A 6,000-nucleotide genomic window follows, 5' to 3' on the forward strand; every position below is an offset into this window, starting at 1 on the left:
CTGATAGAGTTTGAATGAAATGATCTTACAACCACAGCACCCTATTGTAACACATTAAATAACACGGAGATTGGAATAGCTTTTAGGCGAACATTTCAGACCTGGGGCTCTGCCATCACCGTGCCCTGAGTTTGAGAGCTGATTCTACCCCTTACGCACCATGTATCATTGGGAAAGTTACTTATCTGAGTCCCCCGTTTCCTTATCTATAAAATAGGGATGATAAACTCCTGCATTAAGTTCTTGTCAGAGTTAAATATGGTATGGCACGGAGAATATTTACTATCATAGCTTTCTCAGTACATATTAGCTGACGCAACAATCATGATTGTTGTTAAAATTGCTATTGGCTCTTTGAATTCAAATGGATTTGATGGGTCCTTGAATCCAACCTTCAATGAAGTTCCAGGAATCTCCTCTAAATTATTTACAAGCGGTCATGCAGATGCTCATGCAATTACAAAGGAGATTCTTCCATTTTTCACAACTCCAATTCTTTGAAAATAATTCTGTGAGCTTTAATCTGTCTTCCTGTCTCCTGTGGGTCCTGGTTCTGTCCGTTCAACAGAATTGGAGGAAACGAGCAGCCCTGCACTGTCGCTTTATATCTTTGAAAGTCGCTGCTTTCCTTCCCTTCTCCCACCACTCACTGTGCTGCCCACATCTTCCTAGTGAGCTGAACACCCCCAGTGCCTCGCCTGACAGGACTCAGTCTCCTAGCCTCTGTTCTCTACACAACTCCGCTCAGCCAATGCTTTTCTGACCCACAGCTGGACAAAACCGAACAAGAGACTTCAGAATTTGTCTGGGGAGAGCAGTGACCCGGACCATGACATTCCCTTTCCTGGACGCTGCCATTTCTCTTGATGCAGGATAAGAACGCCTTAGCTTTTGTTGGCTCACACCTTGGCCTCATATTGAGCTTGCTCTCAATTCAAATACCCAAGTCTTTTTCATGTGAATTCCTGTTAAGCCAGCTCTCCCTGCATCCTGTATTAGATTCAGCCCAGAGTTCCAGTCTGACGAAATCTTTCTGAATCCCTCGTCTTTCTTTGAGAATATTAACTGTCGCTTCCAGCTTTGTGACAGCAACAAATGCGCTCAGCCAGCCTCATGTGTCTTCATTTATGTTGTTGATGAGACTATCAAAAAGGATCTGGCCGTGGGCAGACCCTGTGACCATTCGGGGGCTGTCCCTTCAGGTGGAAAGGAGTCCGTGCATTAACCTTCTCTGCCTACAGCGATTCTACTCCGTGAATCACCCTAATTACACTGTCACCCACTTCCTACTCTTACACGCAGGATGCTGCTGTCACAGAATGGAAGAGCCACAGAATGGAGTATCATGGGCTTTGGAACCAAATGTAACTGGGTTCAAATCCCGACTTTGTCATTTACTACCTGTGAGACGTTGGGCCAGTTACTTAACCTCTTTGAACAACTCTTTCCTACTTTACAAGATTGTTTTTCATTAGTCGGCTGGTTCCGTGAAGAAGTGGGTCATACTGATGTATGTGTCTCCAATTTGATTTGAGGAGAAAGCTTTCACTATTACGTATTACCTCATCTGTGGGTTTTCATAGATGCCTTCTATCAAGTTGGGGAAATTTCTTTTTATTCCTGGTTTGTTGATTTTTTTAAAATCATTAAAGGGTGTTGGATTTTATCAAAGGCTTTTCTGCATCTGTTGAAGTGATCATGTGGTTTCTTTGCTTTAGTCTATCAATATGGTTCATTATATTGATTGATTTTTATATGTTGAAACACCTTGCATCCTAGAATAAATCCTACTTAGTCATGGAATATAATCCTTTTTCTTTTTAATGTTGTTGGATTCCATTTACTAGTAACTCAATGAACCAATACTTTCCAAATGGCAAAAGATAATATTACAAAATCATGCCTGGGTAAACAACCTATTTAAAGTACAAGATAGGCCATTTATTTTAATGTAACAAAGTGTGAAAAACTTATAAGTATGCTTTTAGATTCTACATTTAAGCTAATCTTTAAAAATCTGTTGAGTTTAAGGGTAATATTAAAAAGTAACCATAATTATATGAAAAGGCTATTAAAATGTGGACAGTTCTGTTTTAACATGTTTTGAAAGGTACCACATGCATTATCGTATTTATTCATTCCTTAATCATTTAACTGTGTAAAACAATGCTACCAATTTTATTAGATTCCTATCTGTCTTTTAAATTAGATTTCTACTTGCTTTTTATGTGTCACTGGGAAATTTATGAGTATTCCATCCTTAACCTTATTTTCGTAACAGCCTTGTGGTCGTTAACATTAAGGTAAAGTTCACCTAACATAAAATTAATTGTTTTAACCATTTTAAAGTATACAATCAAGTGCTTTTTAGTCCATTCACCGCTATGTAATTCCAGAACATTCTCACCATCTTCAAAAGAAACTCAATACCTACGAAGCAGTCACTGTCCATGGCCCCACCCCACCAGCACTGGCAATCACTAATCTGCTTTCTCTGGATTTGTCTGTTCTGGACACTTCATATAAATGGAATCATATAACATGTGGCCTTCTGGGTCTGGCTGCTTTCACTAAGCATGATGTTCTCAGGTTTGTCCATGTTGCAGCGTGTGTCAACCCTTTACTCCCTTTGATGACAGAATAATAATCCATTGTATGAATATATGACACTGTGTTTATCCACTGTTGTCCATCAGTTGATGGACATTTGGGTTGTTTCCATTTTTTGGCTATTATGAATAATTCTGTAGTAAACACTGAGTTTCTTTTTTCAGTTCTCTTGGGTTCTCTATACCTACGAGTAGGCTTGCTGGGTCACATGGTAATTCTGTTTAACTTTTGAGGAGTAGCCCTATAATTGTTCTCACAACAAAATCAAGAGCCAGACCTTAACATCCCCATGTGACAAATGATGCACTGTGGTCTGGAAAGGTTAGTCACTTACTCCAGGTCACAGAGCTACAGACCGGCAAAACTCGGACTCAAAACTGGCCTGAAGACCAGAGTCTGCCATTCCAGCACTTCCCGCAATAAGAGGACTCAAAGTTGGCGCCTCCCAAACAGTATAGAAATCCAAACCATAAAAGGGGACTAGCCAAACCAAGAATGGTTGAGTCACATTCAATCTGTAAAGTGCCCAAGGACAGTTCACTGAAGAACCATCAATTTGCATGAAAAATCGATGCATGCTTTGTGACATGAAAAGAGAACAGAAGCCCCAGATCCATGCCCCTCCTTCTATACAAAACAGAAAAGGTTTTATCCAATACCTTATAAAAGTCTCTTTAGAACTTTTATTTGCAGCATATTTTAGGAAGCATGACACAAATAGGCAAGTGTGAAATAGCACAGTGGTGAAAATTCCAGATGGGTGTGTGAATTGTCATCCAGGTGCAGTGTAGTGAGGGGGTGTCACTCCTTCCCTTTGCCAGGGTGCTAATGTCACGCCACTCCTGAGGCCAGCGTCCCCCCTGGTTAGTGAAGGGAGTGATGGTCCCTGGGGACAAGGTCTCCACACAGAAGAGTCAGCTCTGCTCTGAGAGAAACTTAGTTGCACAACCACAAACAACACTTGAACTTGGCCAGACATCATTAAAGTTCACATCCCTTCATCAATAAAGGGATTATGAAAGAGAGTGCGGGTGACCTGGAACCCACAAAAAGCATCTGTTGGAAAAAAACAGCCTACTTGCCCGGGTTTAAACGAGGAGCTGTCATTCGTGGAAATACAGTAACCACACAATTTATCACCCAAACTGGTGCTCCTTGAGGGAGGTGTTGATAAATACTCTGGGATAAGGGGCATGAACTGGCCTCCTACACTTTAGCTACGAGCATTGTCTCTGTCAGAAGAAGACAGATGTCTGGAGTGTACACACACACACACACCGTGTGGTGTCGCCCGCTCTCTGGGACCATTTTGGCTGAAGGAAGTCTTTCTATGTATCAGCACCAACTACAAACATGGCCGATCGTCTGGTAACAGAGATCCATGTGGACAGAGAGCAAGAGGTGTGTTCTGTTTCACCTTTTGTCCCAAGAGCATGAGCTCTGAGACAAGAAGGTGAGGATACAGACTTTGCCCTCTCTCCTGTGGTCTCCTAGCATTTTCTTCACATCTACACACTAGCACTTAGCAAGACCTGTGGCCCTTTCACGCCAGCACCTCCCTCTGCCAGCACCTCCAGAATAAATCTCACATCTCCCCATCTCTGGGGCCCAGCCTTAAAGCACAGAGCTGCACAGTCTTCCGTAAATGTCAAGTGAGGTGAACGGAAGTGGTAGGATCGAGGCTCATAACCACAGGGCTTACTGCATGGGCGAACATCAAGCTTAAGAAATGAATTTTCCCTCTTGGTTATTGAAAACAAAACCGATTGAGTTTCAGGAAGAGCCTCCCATGAAAATCTGAGTGCTGGTAACCTTTGTTTCTACTTTGCTTTCCTTTCATATGCAAATGTGAGAGTGGAAGCAAAATAGACCTTTTTAGGTTTGCGCCAACATTAACAAAGGCTGAAAAGCAGCTCTGGCTTGGCGGGTACACGCTGGTCCCTGCAGGGCCTTCTTGGTTACTTCGGCTCTGTTCCACCCACAGGCCAGCAGCGTTACCAGGCTATTTCTGTGCCCGCTGAGCAGAAACCATGGCAGTGTTTCCTAAGATGACCGGAATGGTAAGTATTCTTTTTGAACTTGTTCTGCCTGCCATACCTTTCTTTCTTCTCAGCCACCATGGAATCAGAGTGCTAAATAAAGAGCTTACATGTGGCTTTCAGCAGCCAAATCCACTGTTTATTTCAACTCCAGGAATATTCTTTGGCTAGAGGCTCTGGGAGTGCATGGGCTGGTAGCTCACCTACGACAGATAACGACACACTTGCAGGATGGTCTGTGGACAGGATTCCACTGGCGCTGGGATGCATTCTTTTTAGGACACATATACCTGTGTTTTTGAGAACAACTATGGGAGAGTTGAGGCATCATGTTGTTTTTGGAATGAGGTGGGATATAAATAAACAGAAAACCATGCAGAGTTCCATCTCAGATATTTGTTTACAAGGAACAATCTGATGCCTCCAATCCATCCCCCTCATTGCTGCCAGTGTTATTTTCCTAAAGGGAGACACTGACCCTCTCGCTGCGACACCCGCCAATTCTCTCCTGTCCATCAGTTCACATTTCTTACCTCCATTTCCCAGGCCTGGGACACAGTTCTCACCACTCTGTGACATGCTCTTTCCAGTACTATACAGTGACATAGACTAATGACAAATGTGGCCCCAATTCCCTCCCCTCCACACTCTGTTACGTGCTGGGAGGCATCGACCAATGTCCCCACTCCATCGATCTGCACTGGCCTGTGACTGGCTTTGCCTTGGGGAATGTGATGGTGTGCTTGTCCCACGTACAGTGCTCAGGAGACCTGCATGCTTCTGCTCTCTCTTAGAACTCTGCTTCTGCCCTGAAAACCAGCTCAGACCAGTTTGGTGGAAGACAAGATTTCACACAGAGCAAAAACAAGTCGTGCCAGCTGAGGCCATCGCAGACCAGCCAGCTCCCAGCCACAAGCCAGTTGATCACAGATGCATGAGTGAACCCTGCTCAGATGGGCAAAATGCCACCATGTCCATGAATGCCACCCAGTTATCCACAGATTCATGATACGTAGTAAATGAGGGTTGTCTACACCACTGGATTGGGGGTGATTTGTTACACAGCTTTAGTGTGGCCAAAGATAACTGATACTCAACCCAACAGTCTTTAAAAAACATTCCTTCACTGTTTTTTAAAGATGCTGTTTTCTCTGCTTAGACTAAGTCTCAATTCGGTCCATCATCATTAATACGTCACCCACATTCCTCACCATTCATGTCCCTCGTCAGCCAGAGACAATCCTATTTACTTTTCAACGTGCCCCTGCCAAACTCAACAGTGGGGTGAAGGATGGAAATCTCCCTTCTCTCGTACCTCTCAAACTTACTCACTCGCTCCTCATGTTTCTTA

The sequence above is a fragment of the Rhinolophus sinicus genome, chromosome 7 (assembly GCF_057876585.1).
Source record: "Rhinolophus sinicus isolate RSI-liver-muscle chromosome 7, RSI-T2T, whole genome shotgun sequence".
In the NCBI taxonomy this organism is placed as follows: Eukaryota; Metazoa; Chordata; class Mammalia; order Chiroptera; family Rhinolophidae; genus Rhinolophus; species Rhinolophus sinicus.